Source organism: Chrysemys picta, chromosome 2, assembly GCF_011386835.1.
Source record: "Chrysemys picta bellii isolate R12L10 chromosome 2, ASM1138683v2, whole genome shotgun sequence".
NCBI classification, from domain to species: Eukaryota; Metazoa; Chordata; order Testudines; family Emydidae; genus Chrysemys; species Chrysemys picta.
The window spans coordinates 43,943,523-43,960,786 of record NC_088792.1 but is presented as its reverse complement, the minus strand read 5'-3'; the positions used below and the strand labels follow the sequence as shown (position 1 = coordinate 43,960,786).

Here is a 17,264-nt window from a genome sequence, read left to right as displayed (position 1 = left end):
ATACACACCCTCCTAATGAAATAGTTTTTCCTAATATCCAACCTCGACCTCCCCCACTGTAACTTGAGAGTATTGCTCCTTGGTCTGTCATCTGTCACCACTGAGAACAGACAAGCTCCATCCTCTTTGGAACCCCTCTTCAGGTAGTTGAAGGCTGCTATCAAATCCCCCCTCACTCTTCTCTTCTGCAGACTAAATAAGCCCAGTTCCCTCAGCCTCTCCTCATAAGTCATGTGCCCCATCCCCCTGATCATTTTTCTTGCCCTCCGCTGGACTCTCTCCAATTTGTCCACATGCTTTCTGTAGTGGGGGGGCCCAAAACTGGATGCAATACTCCAGATGTGGCCTCACCAGTGCTGAATAGAGCACAATAATAACTTCCCTTGATCTGCTGGCAATGCTCCTACTAATGCCGCCCAATATGCTGTTAGCCTTCTTGGCAACAAGGGCACACTGTTGACTCATATCCAGCTGCTCATCCACTGTAATCCACAGATCCTTTTCTGCAGAACTGCTGCTTAGACACTCGGTCCCCAGCCTGTAGCAGTGCATGGGATTCTTCCGTCTTAAGTGCAGGACTCTACACTTAAACCTCAGATTTCTTTTGGCCCAATCCTCCAATTTGTCTAGGTCACTCTGGACCCTATCCCTACCCTCCAGTGTATCTACCTCTCCCCCCAGCTTAGTGTCATCCACAAACTTGCTGAGGATGCAATCTATCCCATCATCTAGATCATTAATAAAGATGTTGAACAAAACCGGCCCCAGGACCGACCCCTGGGTCACTCCACTTGATACCAGCTGCCAACTAGACATCGAGCCGTTGATCACTACCCGTTGAGCTGGACAATCTAGCCAGCTTTCTGTTCACCTTATATAGTCCATTCATCCAATCCATACTTTAACTTGCTGGCAAGAATACTGTGGGAGACCGTATAAAAAGCTTTGCTAAAGTCAAGTTATATCACATCCACTGCTTTCCCCATATCCACAGAGCCAGTTATCTCATCATAGAAGGCAATCAGGTTGGTCAGGCATGACTTGCCCTTGGTGAATCTATGTTGACTGTTCCTGATCATCTTCCTCTCTTCCACATGCTTCAGTATGGTTTCCTTGAGCACCTGCTCCATGACTTTTCCAGGGACTGAGGTGAGGCTGACCAGTCTGTAGTTCCCCAAATTCTTCCTTCCTCCCTTTTTTAAAAAAGATGGGCACTAAAATTGCCTTTTTCTAATCTTCCGGTACCTCCCCCGATGCAACCCCATGACTGCCAGAAGCTGGGACTGGATGACAGGGGATGGGTCATTCGATAAATTGCCTCTAAAGCATCTGGAGCATCTGGCACTGGCCACTGTCAGAAGACAGGATACTGGGCTAGATGGATGATTTATTGGTCTGACCCAGTAGGATGATTCTTGGGTGTGTCCTGGGAAGGGGTGGCCTTTGGGAAGAGAATGGCCTCTGGTTACAAGCATGTCCAGAGGAGTGCTGTTGGTTCCAGTAACTAGTGTTGTCCAGACATTAGAGTACATAACTGGGATGTTGTCCTGCTTGAGCTTGCTGTACTGGGTAGGCGCGTGTAGCAGCAATCTCTTCAGCAGAGCATTCTGTATCTGAATATCCATCCATTTCAATATAGTGTCCCAGTTAAGGTCAATGATCTTGTGGGTCATTGTGAGGCTCTGTTGGCATGTGTCTCTTCTCAGCTGCCAATCCTTTTTCTACAGTGAAAGATCCTTCCAGTACTCCGTGCTTTCAGATCTTTTCTGAGAGTCTATGAGAAGATCTGTAAACATTCCTTCCCTTGTCCTGCATTTTATTCCATGGAGATTGGCAAACTGCTCAGATGTAGATAAGGGGCCTGTCCTGGAAGGTCTTGGAATTTCAGATGCAGGAGCTGTGGAAGATATGAATTTTAACAAATAGCTCTTGTTCTTATAAAGTTCAGTTTCCATGACAGCAATGATAAATTTTCCCCACTCTTTTGGAACACCATCCCCTGAGCTTCTTCCCTGTCTTGGGAGACATCAGTGATCATAGGTTGTTTTTCACCTTTTTTTCCTCTGTGCCTAGGAACCCTATTATAATGAACCTTGTGTAAATTATGGGATACTTTCAGAGCTGGGTGGTTATCCCAGCTTTGCAGGGTCTGGTATCCAGGGGCAGTGGGTGTCAGGGAAATATTGAGCAATGGATTGGGGAATGGTGGCAGTGAAATAAGAGCTGTATAGTGATTGCCTTTAAGCCTCTTTAGGCAGTGATTACTTTGGAGGATGTTACGCTGATTTGTATGCTAAGAAGCAGAAGATGGACTTATTCAAAAAGGCTAAGGACAGACCAGAAAGATAGCAGTGATGATATTCACCAGGATGGTCCTCCAAAAGTGTTTCAGGAGTGGAAGGGCATCATGATCTATGCTGGCATGAATGATAAGGCTGCTGTACCATACAATGTCCACCCCAGAGTACTTTTTTTGCCTTAAATTCTGCTTAATCTCCCTGAAGTCATGCACAAAGTGCTCAGAAAAATGTGAATCTTCATGGCTATGAGATATGATCATGGGACATACACCTCCTAGAATACATTGTAACTTCATGCATAGAACATATCAAACTGTGAATCAAACTACTTTTTGTCCTACATTACATGTTTCAACAGATATATTCACTGTACAAACCATGCTGGAGCAGGGGGAGCCCATGGCACACAGCGGCCATCATTCTGAGCATGTGAGCAGGGGAACAGGAAGGCTACAGAGATTGGCTGGGAAGCGGGTCAGGACTGGGGATTGATGCTGGCCTGGTCAAGGGCAGTAAACGCTCTATTCTTGGGGCAGCAACGTGTTTTAGAGCTGAATTCTCCCATCACAGTCACATTTTCAGCACACAGGTGGAGGGACAAGGGAGGAGAAGCAAGGGCTTGGAAAGGCTCCTAGCTCCAAAACTGCTAGATTAAATTAGTGTACAAAAGGAAAGACACTTACTAACCTAGGTACCCTCCTCAGGACTGTCAGGCTGGGTATCCCCGTAAGTGCTCTCTGGAGCTAGTTCAGATTCTTTTGAAACAAAGAGATCCAGGCTGTCTGGCAGGGAAATCTCCTCATCCAAATCCAGGTCATCTTTGGTGCCTTCAGTGCTGTCTACTAAACTGAGGTTTGGTGGTGGCATCCCGGGAGAAAATACTGTCCAGTTCCTCTTAATAGGAGGAACAGGAGCACTGCTAGAGACCCTCTTTGTCTCTCGTTTTCTTGTAATCACTTTTCAGCTCCTTGCTCTTATTGCAGCACTGAATAGGGTCCCAGCAGTGATCCTTCTTAGCCACCTGCTCAGATGGCTACATACATACACGTCTTTATTCCAGTGTTTTTTGGAAAGGGCTGCCTCCTCATTTGCATGTCCCCAGTGATGAGATCAATGACCCCCCAGACAGCTCCATGCAGCTGCACAAAGCATTATATAATGCTAGCAATTGCACTGCTAATAGTACTGCTAGAACATGGAGGTATGAGACTCCAAATGGACTGAACCTGGCTTTGTGCCAGCATCTAAATACGGAGGTGAAATCTACTCTACATGACCCCGGTGCAGAAGAGAGCACACATGTAAACAGACAGGTCAGTCCTGTCATCATGCAACCTATGTGGCATAGCAGTTAGTGAACTGACAAGCTAGTGCAAATGAAAGGAGTGCACATGAACATTAATCCGCACTAACTCAGTAAGCAATGAACTTAATATACTTTCAAAGTGGAGTACAGAATAGGTTTTAACTAGCTAGTTAGTACACTTTAAGCCTTTCTGTGATGTGGACAGAGGTCATTTGAGTGCAAACTAAATGTAGACAAGCCCTTAGATACAGTGTCTCCAGAGGGTTCTAATAACTGAAATTACACCAAATTTAGTTTGTGGGTAGCTGGGTGGTGTTGGCTAGGATATACAAAAGGTCAGACTAGATGATCTGGTGGGCCCTCCTGGCCTTAAACTCTATGATGGAACTACAGTGATAGATCAGAAAATGGACTGAACAAAAGATACTTTAAAGTTAGTTTTAACTGAGAGTTTCCTGCCACAAAGACAAAAGCAATTAGAACCCTGCTGCATATGCATTAGCAGACTGCATATTCATGAGCCAAATATACTACTATGACAATCTCACAAAAGTGTTGAGCCAATGAAAGGGTGACCACAGCCAATACTAGAACTTAGCCAAACCCCTGAAAGAGGCACGCCTTCCTCTTTCAGTAGAAATATAGAAAGAAAAAAAAATCAGTCTTCCTCTCTCTAACAAACAGCAGCACTCAGCTCAACTCAATCTGCTCATTTTAGAGTAAATCTATACTACCATGCTACATCTAGTGAAGACATGCTTTGCCGACTGAAGAGCACTCTCCCGTCAGCATAATTATTCTACCTCCACAAGAGGCGGAAGCTATGTTGACGAGAGACGCTCTCCCACCGACAAAATGGTGTCCACACCATGCTATAAGTCGATGTAACTTACATCACTCGGGGGGTGTTGTTCTCACCCCCCCTGAGTGACGCAAGTTACATTGACTTAAGTGGTAGTGTAGACCAGCCCTCAGTCTCATCTCTAAATGCAAGCAAACAGCAGCAGCAACAAGGCAGCTAAAACAAAAAAGCAGTCATCATACAGCATCAAAAGGAAGCTCCATTACAGCCCAGCACTACCTCTGCAATACTTAATCATCATTGGTGAGGGGGAGTTTGCAAAAGCTCAGCCAAGAGATTAAATTTAAATCGTTCTTGTAATAATTTTAATGGGATATTGAAATACTATTATCATTTAAAGTATTAACAGCTTCTCTTGTTAAACACCAGATTGTTTAGATAATGTATTGCTTGAGAAGATTCATGGTTAATCTTGGTAAACAGAAATAGGGGGATTTAATTGGAACTTAAGATCCTTAATAGTCATTGATTTGTTTGTCTCAGACCATACCTTGAAGAGCTTCTTTTAGGTAACGGAGTTAAAAACTCTTGCATTTCACAGGATTTAGTTAAGATTACTTAACTCTCCCCATTTATAAACAAACAGTTTTTAAACCAAATAGGATTCACCAACCTTTAAAACAAAACTCCTTTCCCCATCTATAGAGAACTAAAAGAATTTATGATCTACTGAGACAGGACTCACTACTGACTTTGGAAAGAATATACTTTGATCTTAACTTACCTAGAGATGAGTTTCCCCCCCCAACCCCCAAAGGAGAGCCAAGGCTGTCAAAGGAGTATTCTACTGAAAGCTCTCCACAGAGATATACAGAAGAAACTGCAAGTACAAAACATTGTTTGCTGTTTGTATTTATTCTTTAAAGAAAATAATCACCATTAATAAATGTGATTATTTTGTTTGTCTTTAATCATGCGGCACCTCCTGCTGGTTGTCTCTGGGAATTAGCTCATCCAGCCTCTGGAGCACCCTCTGCAGGCCAGTGTCCCGCTACCGCTTGGCCCCCGTGTCCCTCCTGGACCCAGTGCCCTGTTGTCTGGGGTGCTGCCCCCTGGCAGTAACCCCTCACAGCTCTGGGTCTCCCACTCCCACGGGAACCCCCACCCACTACCTCCACTTCGCCTCAGTCTTGGCTACTGTCAGTCCTCATCTAGCCCCCATTCACTGGGGGAGACTGCAGTGTATAAGCCACTCATCACAGGCAAAGGGGTTTGGACCTGCTGCCTCTGGCTACCCTTGGGCTGCCCCCTGCAACCCAGTACTTAATAGGCCTTACCAGGACTGCAGCCTGGGGCTTTCCTAGGCCAGAGCTTCCTGGCCCCCTTGGCCTTTCCCCAGCCCTGCTCCACTCAGGTACTCTGCTCAGGTCCCTCTCCCTGAACAACTAGAGAGACTGCTGAGCTCCCGGTTCCCAGCCTTTTTATTCAGGCCAGCTGTGGGCTGATTGGGGCGTGGCCCAGCTGCAGCTGCTTCCCCAATCAGCCCAGCTTTTCCCCTGCTACAGCCCTCTCCCAGGGCTGTTTTAAACCCCTCAGGGTAGGAGCAGGTAACCACCCCACTACACATCCCCTAAGACATGGAAAGAACCCCATGTGACTAAAATAGTGGGAGTCACATTCCTGAACTGGCATTCAGAGAAAGAATAAGGATGGAAGACTCCACCATTTGATCCCTTCAGAGCTCCTGTGCAAACCCCGTTTACTAGGGCTATACACAGGAGCGACAAATTGGCAATTAAGCAATTAAAAAAGTATAAGGAAGCATGCTGCTTAAGGCTGGGGAAAAAAACAACCCCCCCCATACACTTTCTCCATTAACAAAATGTGACAGTATTAAGTTTTAAAATTTAACCATCCTTTATGAGTTACTTTTCATTCTAATACTAAACCACAAAGTTATACGGGGCATTTTCAGTAGTCCCCAATTTTTCTATTTATACAAAGTGCTACAACAGATATCAGTCCAGCAACATTCTGCCTGCACTAGAACACTTATATCACCCATTATAATCACTACAGACTGCTTTTAATCACCCCCACAAAAAGGTATGGCATTCAAAGTGTATTAGTCATTTCCATCAATAAGATGCACTCTTTCAAGCCCTATGTTTCATAACATATTTCTTCCAAAGAGATAATAAAATTATGACAAGTCAAATCTTGATTTTATTTCTCTAAAAATTTTTAAAGTAAAATAACCATATACAGTGCTCTTTCTCTAGAATATAATAAATTTTTACTGCACCACTAGCAATTTCCTATTCTGCAATACATTATGTGAAAACTTGGCCAAAAAAAATATGTTTTTATAATTTTGATGGCAGATATATATGCTTAAGCATTTTTTTCAGTTTACATTTTCAAACTGCAGGAACTTATGGGGGGCAGGGCCAGACAATTGCTTAATTATAATAGATGTTGAGATTCAATAAGTTAAAGCTTGTACAACTCTTAAAAACACAAATTGCCAATATCCCATGTCAAAATATACAATATAAATATCCTTAAATTAGACTCTAGAAAGTCCTCAAGGAGCATTTTTCTTATTTTATCCATAAATTTTGATTAGAATGGAATTTTGTCAGTTTGCATATATATGGTGAAATCGAACATTACTGACACTTACCAATAAAAATCTAATCCTTCCAAGCCTAATTCTGGGAAGTGCAAGTTTTTTCCTGGCTCTGTTATGACACTATTTACTGAGCATTGAAAACTTGGGCAATCTTTTACTTTTTAGTCTTATATTCCTTATTAACATTTTTGTTTGTAAACAGCTATAATCACAGTGGTAATTACAAAAGTGAAAAAAGAGGCAAACAATTTGGGGTTTGAGGATTTTTATGTTTTATTTAGAAGAATGCTCTTTTGCTGAGGTGATGCGTAGTTGTCTCCTCCCCTCCCATATTTCTGTTTGGCCTGGCGGGGGAGGTAGGCAGGGAGAGGGGCTCCCTTCTTCTGCTGCACCTGCCCTCCGACACACTCGACCCCTGTCCCTGGCAGCTGGGCCCAAGCGGGAAGCAGAAGGGGCGGGCCCAGCTGCTTCTCATGCCAGCTGCTCCAGGTCACTGCTCCATGCAGCATGGCGGCTGCCTGAAAGAGCCTGGCTAGGGCAGTGTCCCAGCCTGGGCCCGGCTGCCGGGGAGAGGGGCCGAACAAGCCAGAAACGTGCCAGGGGAGGAGGGCTCCAGCTCGCTCAGCCCCTGTCCCTGGCAGCCAGGCTCAGGAGGGGAGGGAGCTGCTGCCCCAGCCAGGCTCTCTCTCAGGCAGCTGCTGTACTGCACACAGGGCTGGATGAATCTTTTGTGGGCCCCGGTGCATGGACCATGGCCCCACTCCCTGCTCCGCCCATACACCAACCGTGCTTGGTCGTTTCCCCACGAAGCCCTGACCAGCAACCATGAGAAACAACTCCCTCCTGCTGCTCACCCAGGTCCAGCTGCCAGGAGAGCAGCTGAATTTAACTCTGGTGGGGAGCGGTGAGTGCAGTGACCACATACATACTCCAATCTGGCTGGAAGACTGCCAAGGCTTGTGCTGGGATCTACTCCAAAATCAAGAGGCTCTTTGAGTTGTTAGAATGGCTGACTAACCTGATTGCCTTCTATGATGAGATAACTGGCTCTGTAGATCTGAGGAAAGCAGTGGACGTGATATATGTTGACTTTAGCAAAGCTTTTTATACAGTCTCCCACAGTATTCTTGCCAGCAAGTTAAAGTATGGATTGGATGAATGGACTATAAAGTGGACAGAAAGTTGGCTAGATTGTCAGGCTCAACGGGTAGCGATCAACGGCTCGATGTCTAGTTGGCAGCCGATATCAAGCAGAGTTCCCAGTCAGTTCTGGGGCCAGTTTTGTTCAATATCTTCATTAATGATCTAGATGATGGGATAGATTGCACCCTGAGCAAATTCACAGATGACACTAAGCTGTGGGAGAGAGGTATATACACGGGAGATTAGGGATAGGGTCCACAGTGACCTAGACAGATTGGAGGATTGGGCCAAAAGAAATCTGATGAGGTTCAACTAGGACAAGTGCAGAGTCCTGCACTTAGGATGGAAGAATCCCATGCACTGCTACAGGCTGGGGACCAACTGGCTAAGCAGCAGTTATTCAGAAAAGGACCTGGAAATTACAGTGGACGAGAAGCTGGATAGGAGTCAACAGTGTGCCCTTGTTGCCATGAAGGCTAATGGCATATTGGGCTGCATTAGTAGGAGCACTGACAGCAGATCGAGAAAAGTGATTATTCCCCTCTATTTGGCACTGGTGAGGCCACACCTGGAGTATTGCATCCAGTTTTGGGCCTCCCACTGCAAAAAGGATGTGAACAAATTGGAGAGAGTCCAGCAGAGGGCAACGGGAATGATCAGGGGGTGGGGCACATGATTTATGAGGAGAGGCTGAGGGAACTGGGCTTATTTAGTCTGTAGAAGAGGAGAGTAAGGGGGGGATTTGATAGCAGCCTTCAACTACCTGAAGAAGGGTTCCAAAGACAATGGAGCTCAACTGTTCTCAGTGGTGGCAGATGACAGACCAAGGAGCAATGCTCCCAAGTTGCAATGGGGGAGGTCAAGGTCGGATATTAGGAAAAACTATTTCACTAGCAGGGTGGTGAAGTACTGGAATGGGTTACCTAGGGAGGTGGTGGATGATCCATTCTTAGAGGATATTAAGGCCTGGCTTGACAAAGCCCTGGCTGGGATGATTTAGTTGGTGTTGGTCCTACTTTGAGCAGCGGGTTGGACTAGATGACCTCCTGAGGTCTCTTCCAACCCTGATCCTCTATGATTGTAAGAGTCTTCAGATACTTTGCCTGCTTTGACTCAATGAAGCAACCCTCTCCAGACCCACATCTCCTAACCTCTCCTAAATATTGAAAGGTGATTAATGCATTTGAATATGTTAATTAGAAAATGAGGAAAGGGGGAATAAAAAATGAGTCCAAAATTCTCTCAGAGTTTGGAGAGAGAAGGAAAGGCCCTGTAGTGTGAAATTTCATGATGTATGTGTATAAAGACACATATGCCATATATACTTATGCATCAAGTCATTTGACAAAAGGATATTTGATGAGAATTTTTGTTCAATAAATCACTGAAGTTAGAAAAAGCTATAGAAAGGTTCCCTACATTGTCAAGTGGGTAATTACTCCAACAGTTTTTGTCACTATGTGACAATTATATTTATACCCAACTGTGTGAAATTTCTCTTCCTCTGACAGCATGACAGCAGATAGTAATTATGCTACTCAAATGTCAGCCTACACACAATGTTCTTCACATAAGATTTAGAAAAATAAGTAATTTATAGAATATTAAAAAGGTAAATTGCAAAATTATACATATAAATATACCCTTATCTTATGCTTTATTATCGCCATGCAACCCAATAGCAGTTTACAGAACTTGGAATTGAACTGAGATCTCCCAAGTCCCAGTCCAGCACGTTAACTGGAAGACTGGTCACCCTTCTCCATATACTCAGCAGAAGAGCCTACTCTAGAACATGTACAAAACACAGGTAATGGATGTTCACTTAAAGCTGACGGGTGATTAGAAACTGATCCAGGGGGTGAAGGAGCAGCCAATCTTCTAGAAAACTGGATTCAGCCCCAAGACATCGCTAAATCTAGCCATGCCATGTTCAATACGGAAGAAGTGCCCCTAACATAGGGTCCTTTGGAGAGAAAGCAGCACAAGGAAAAATGTCATAGGAAAACCACAGCTAGATAAGCCATCTGTATCAGTCCTAGAAATCCATATAACAGCCTCACAGGCCAAAGACTCACAACAGGGCTGCTAAAGGCCCTAACACAGGGCAGCAAGGCAGAGAGAACTTTCAGGCCCAAAGCCTCAGTGCCAAGGCAACCTCCATTTTCCTGATACCACATATATAGAAGGTTCCCAACTAAGGCATTGTGACAGAGTGCTGAAAGCAAACAGGTGAGCTAGCACTCTGATCACTTAGGCAGCTGTTCTCCTGGAGAAGGGTGACTGGGGATACACATCTAATTAGCTATCAGGCTGGAAGCGCTGATGAAAAGTAGCCATTAGTTCAGGTATATAAAAGATGACACAGGAAGGAAGTGAGGAGGGAGGACCTGGGGCTAGCTGAGTCTAGTATGCTCTGAGATCTCAAGGAAGGCAGACCTCTGTTCCTCCCTTGACCTGTGGGAAAGGGCTAAAGGGCAACCAGCACTCTAAATACTTTGCTGCATGAGACTGTATTGGTGTTGGTGATGGGAGTATAAATCATTCACACAAAGTTTCCACTTACCGTAGAGTGAGAGGTTTCTGGGCCATCAGAGGACAGGGACGGAGCGTGCCCCGTTACAGACATAGAGAAAAATTCTCAAACAACTCTTTAACAGCATCAGATACTGAATACTATAGTGGTGAAGAAGCCAACGAGATGGCTAGAACCAAAGTAAACAGTGCCCACTGATATCAATTACTTTAATGCAGACAAATCTCTTTAGCAAAACTCAGTCCCAGACCTTCAATTTCTTGCCGAACTGCAGAAAAGGTCTAGAGGAACAGATGTGCCTTTTCCTCTATGAGGAGGAAGTAGTTGGGGCTGAGCTTGACTCACCTTCTTTTCTTCTCCATTTTTCAATCTTCAGGATTTTTCATAACCAGTCTTGGACACCAAGACTTTGGCTTTTAAATAACTAGGCTCTTTAGACAGTGACTGTATGTTCAGGGAGTAAGGCTAACTAGACCTTTCATCTCTGGAAGGAATGACCTTCACTCAGGCACTGGGAATATTAGTTGGTTATGGACATCTTTCCCCTCCATAATGTGCACCATTTGAATCCTTGCTGGGATCAGTTATGTTGATCACAATGAGAATAAAAATTGACTGTAGAACAGGACCAAGAAACTTGCACACTAAAGTCAACCATGGAGACCATGCACCAACAAGGAACTAAGTCTAAAAACTAATCACTCACTAATAAAACTATACTATACTATCACTAATAGAGCTTCAATATGTACTTGCACAGATTAGGATTTTGGGTGTTGGTTGTTAAGAAAATGAAAAAAGCACCAAAGGAGGGTATACAGGTTCTAACCTCAAGTCTGTAACAGTGAGAAAGAACTAAGTGAAAGTTGAAACTATATTTCCTTATAACATTGGGACCCAAGTGTTCAGTAATGCAATAGGTTATAAATTTGGCCCCAACAATCTGAACACCCAGTTGGAGCTCTCTAGAAAGCAGAAATAATGTACATCCATGAAGGGATGATCCATACCAATAATATGCTGAAGATCTGATCAGAGAACATTTTAAAAATAAGATGCAAAAATTACAGATAGTTTTTGGAAAGTCTCCTTATGATGTTACCCTGTAGACAATTGTGCAGCTGAATGGTATTGCACAAAATAGTTCCATCTTTATAACTTCACATAGTTCTAGGGAATTTGAAAGAAGGCACTTAGTGCCAACAGCACCAACACAAGCAGCTAAATGTGCCAGAATCAACAAGGTTCCATGGTTCAAGTACAAGGAGCATAGCATTAAAGATCAGAAGGGAAGAGGAGGATAATTATTTGTACTAACATAACGTGTAGGAGCCCCAGTCAGGGGCCCATTGCTGTACAAACAGAACCATAAGACAATTCATGTCCCAAAGAATATAAAATGTAAGACAAAAGACAAGAAAATATAGGGTCTGGAATAATATGCATATTTCTAATTAAATTATGCCCTTGTTAAATATCTACTACAAAGAAAAAAAAATATTGAACCCAATCTCTAAAACAGTAGGTAGCAACTAGAGCTGTCGATTAATCGCAATTAACGCACGCGGTTAACTCAAAAAAATTAACTACGTTTAAAAAAATTAATCACAATTAATCACACTGTTAAACAGTAGAATACCAATTGAAATTAAAATATTTTGGATGTTTTTCTACATTTTCAAATATATTGATTTCTATTACAAACAAAATATAAAGGTTACAATGCTCACTTTATATGATTTTTTTATTACAAATATTTGCACTGTAAAAATGATAAAAGAAACAGTATTTTTCAATTCACTTCATACAAGTACTGTAGTGCAATCTCTTTACATTTGTAAGTTACACTTTCACGATAGATTTTTTTTGTTACATAACTGCACTCAAAAACAAAACAATGTAAAACTTTAGCGCCTACAAGTCTACTCAGTCTTACTCCTTGTTCAGCCAATTGCTAAGACAAACAAGTTTGTTTACATTTACAGGAGATACTGCTGACTGCTTCTTATTTACAATGTCACCTGAAGGTGAGAACAGACGTTCGCAAGGCACTTTTGTAGCCAGTATTGTGTGGTATTTATGTGCCAGATATGCTAAACATTCATATGCCCTTTCATGCCTCGGCCACCACTCCAGAGGACATGCTTCCATGCTGATGATGCTTGTTAAAAAAAAGAGTGTTACATTTGTGACTGAACTCCTTGGGGGAGAATTGTAGGTCTCCTGCTCTGTGTTTTACCCTCATTCTGCCATGTATTTCGTGTTATAGCAGTCTCGGATGATGACCCAGCACATGTTTGTTTTAGGAACACTTTCACTGTAGATTTGACAAAACGCAAAAAAGGTATCAATGTGAGTTTTCTAAAAATAGCTGCAGAGCTCGATCCAAGGTTTAAGAATCTGAAGTGCCTTCCAAAATTTGAGAGGGATGAGGTGTGGAGCATATTTTCAGAAGTCTTAAAAGAGCAACAATCCAATATGGAGACTACAGAACCCAAACCACCAAAAAAGAAAATTAACCTTCTGCTGGTGGCATCTGACTCAGATAACGAAAATGAACATGCATTGGTCCGCTCTGTTTGGATCGTTATCGAGCAGACCTGTCATCAGCACAGATACACGTATTCTGGAATGGTGATTGAAAGCATGAAGGGACATATGAATCTTTAGCACATCTGGCACAAATATCTTGCGATGCCGGCTACAACAGTGCCATGAGAACGCCTGTTCTCACTTTCAGGTGACATTATAAACAAGAAGTAGGCAGCATTATCTCCTGCAAACTTGTTTGAGTGATTGGCTGAAGTAGGACTCAGTGGACTAGTAGGTGCTAAAGTTTTACATGGTTTTATTTTTGAATGCAGTTATTTTTTGTACATAATTCTACATTTGTAAGTTCAACTTTCATTATAAAGAGATTGCACTACAGTACTCGTATTAGGTGAATTAAAATATACTATTTCTTTGTTTATTACACTGCAAATATTTGTAATCAAAAATAAATATATAAAGTGAGCTTTGTATTCTGTGTTGTAATTGAAATAAATATATTTTAAAATTTAGAAAACATCCAAAAATATTTAAATAAACGGTATTCTATTATTGTTTAACAGTGCGATTAATCACGTGATTGATTTTTTCTAATCGCGTGACAGCCCTAGTAGCAACTCTTTCATGGTGTGGATCATATCTTAATAAAGAAATTCTCATCATTCACCTTTTGTTTGTGCTGACCATTTCCGTCTGAATTTGTCAAGGCTGATTCCCCACTCTGGCACTTCGAGTGCAAAAGGTGGGGGACCGCAAGGATTCTAAAAAGTAATACTGGCCACTCCAGGCTTGTATTAAACTCCCAAGGTTACAGATTTTCTCTGACCTTGGATGGGTAGATGCTGCCACCACCCAAGTACAAAAACCCCTTTGAGAACCCAGGAAGGCGCACTTGGGAATTCCTTCCTGCGGGGTACCCTCAAGCCCTTTTACCCCCTCCTCCAGGGAAGAGCTGAGAAAGAAAACAAAGGCAATCAGCTGTTGCCACCAGTTAATTAAACAACATGTGCACAAACCTCTTAGGACACAAAATCCAATCCTGTTCTTAAAAAAAAGGTACATTTTATTAAAATCTAAAAGAAAGAAAATATATTTGAAAACTCAGGCTACTGCTAGATTTAAAAAACCCACTTACAAGAATTAAGCATCAAGAATAACTTTGAGGTCCAGCTTAAAGGTTACAAACAAAACAAAAGCAGTTGGGGTTAGCACAGAGGAGTCCACAATCCATAAACAAAATGGAAAAAAAAGAAAGAAAGAAAAAAAAGAGATATAAACCTAATCATGTCTTCCTACATATTTCCTGATCTACTTGCATATCTGGGGGTTTCGAGTGAGTAGTTTCTAGGTATGATTCAGATGATTTTTCATACCTGGCTCAAAGCTTGTTATAGCCTAGCTGCTCTAGCCCTTCTCTCTGGGAGAGTAGACAGACAAAGGGGAAGCTTTTTCCCCAATTTTAAAAAAAGTTTTAGCCTTCCCATTGGCTCTTTTAGTGAGGTGCCCACTCCCTTCCTTTTACCTATGCAGGGGGACTTTAACCCTTTACAGGTAAAGCAAGTGGAGAACAACTACTAAGAGGGATTTTATAGCTAACTGGCTGGGTGTCATAAAAGGGAGCCCCCCCCCCTTCATTTATCACAACATTCATAAAACCTCTCTGGCAACTCTGGCAAATGCTTACTTGAAATATTTTCCTAATATTACTTTGCCATTTGTGTTTAATATGATTTAACACCTGGAAAAAGAGGAGATCACCATGTGGCCAGCTATCTGCAAGCCATCATCAAGTACTCCATGGACCATAGTTTGGAAAACTCTGCACTAAAATATTCAGATTGTTTTACCACACTTTGACTAGAAGATCCTAAATGACAACACACCTAAGAGGTTTTACTCTTTTCTCAAAACCAAAGCCAAATGTGCTTTATTCTCAGTTTTACCCAATAATTACATTTAAACAAACTGGTGTTGACAAGATCAGTTCTTGCACAGGTAACAGGAGATCCCACAAACATTGACTTTTTATCCATACTGACAGCATATTTCAAGTTTACAAGGACAAGATATTTAAAACACCAAACAACCTTAATTAGTGTATACAAGAGAGAAAGCAAATTCAAATTTCTCTAACTTGGGTGCCTACATTTAAGAATCTAATACCAGACCACTCATATTTCAGTTTTGCTCAACACATGCAAACACCCAAGCACCCAATAGCAAAAATACTGGCATCAGTTTATAGGTAGAGGTGCAATACTGGATTAGGCAAACTTTAACAAAAAGTAATTACTCTGCCAGAATATTGTAAAATGGAAGTAAAGATATTTTGCACAGTGGTAGTGATTAGATTGTGTTTGTATATCTCACACACACCCAAAATGTCCCCCCCACGCCCCTCCAATAAATAAATAACATAAAATAAAATAATAATAATAATAATAATAATACAGGGAGAACAGAGAAAGACAAAACAAAAAAGGAAAGGAAAGGAGGAAGAGTGATGTCTTGGTTTCCAATTTCCATCTGCTAGGAATTAAAGGTTTCTAAAGAGTTAGACCAAATCTTTTCAAATTTGTTTGAGGTCCCTCTTCTTCAAAATGTTACTCACTAGGTCAGGGGTGGAGCCACATGCCGCTCTTCAGAAGTTAATATGCGGCTCCTTGTATAGGCACCGACTCCGGGGCTGGAGCTACAGGCGCCAACTTTCCAATGTGCCAGGGGGTGCTGACTGCTCAACCCCGGCTCTGCCAGAGGCCCTGCCCCCACTCCACCCCTCCCCTGAGTTTGCCGTGCCCTCGCTCCTCTCCTCCACCCCCACCCCAAGCCTCCTGCATGCCACGAAACAGCGGATTAGGAGGAGGGAGAGGAAGGCGCAGATCAGCGGGGCTGCCGGTGGGTGGGAGGCGCTCAAAGCTGGTGGGGGAGGAAGAGAGAAACTGATGGGGAGCTGCTGATGTACTACTGTGGTTCTTTGGCAATGTACATGGGTAAATTCTAGCTCCTTCTCAGGCTCAGGTTGGCCACTCCTGCACTAGGTCAATCAAATTGCTGAGCCAAGATTTTATACCTGGAGGCAGTCTGTTCTTCCATATAAGCAATATAAGTATTTGGTTACAAGCACTGCTCTACTGAAGTGGAGATTTCTTATTGTAACTGGAGGTTCTTCGAGACGTGTGGTCCCTATCCATATTCCACATGTTGGTACGCATATGTGCCTGGTGCCGGAGTCCGGAAATTGTTCAAAGCAGTGTCCATTGGTCTGCACATGTGCAGTAGCTCTCCTCATGCTTCCAACTGAGGGTATAAGAGGCAGTAAGAGAAGGTTACCTCACCTTCTGCATTAACTGAAGTTATTAGAGATGGTTGTCCCTGTGGGGGCTCCACTTTAGGGGTCTTGGCGCCCTGTGCTTCTAATCAGAGATTTGTAGTAACAGTGCCCTGGTTGGCTGCGCTGCAGCACTCCAAGCAGTTACCCCGCATGCACAGCCAACCGTCCCCCAGTTCCTTCTCTACCACAGAGGATTGATGTGAAACTCCAAAGTAGAGGGAAGGATGGAGGGGGGTAGTGGAGCACCCACAGGGACAACCATCTCGAAGAACCTCAGTTACTGCACAAGGTGAGTAACCTTGTCTTCTTGTTCAAGGAGTGTCCCTATGGGTGTTCCACTTTAGTGACTGTAGAGCAGTGCCCCTCAATGGAGGGGTGAGTCTTTGGAGTTTATTTATGTACGGTGGAATGCACTGACAGTCCAAACTGAGCATCTGCAGCTGATTGTTGTTCTAATGCATAGTGTTTGGTAAAAGTATGGGCTGATGCCCAGGTAGCTGCTTTACAAAATGTCCATGATGGGTACATTATTGAGAAAGGCTACAGATGTGGATAGTGCTCTGATGGAGTGTGTGTGAAGTCCAGAAAGAGCTTGCAGATTATAGCTTTGGTAACATAATTGGATACATGTAGATATCCATTTAGATACTCTCAGCTTGGA

The 17,264-nt window shown here is 43.0% G+C and overlaps 1 protein-coding gene and 1 long non-coding RNA gene across 2 annotated transcripts in view; one reads left to right on the top strand and one right to left on the bottom strand.

The window, feature by feature from the left end:
* Positions 1-17,264, bottom strand: part of RUNDC3B (RUN domain containing 3B) — a 187,780-nt gene that overhangs the window by 126,360 nt on the left and 44,156 nt on the right.
* LOC135981932 (uncharacterized) overlaps positions 1-17,264 on the top strand; it is a 75,988-nt gene that overhangs the window by 43,773 nt on the left and 14,951 nt on the right. The gene's annotated exons all lie outside the window — the stretch shown is intronic.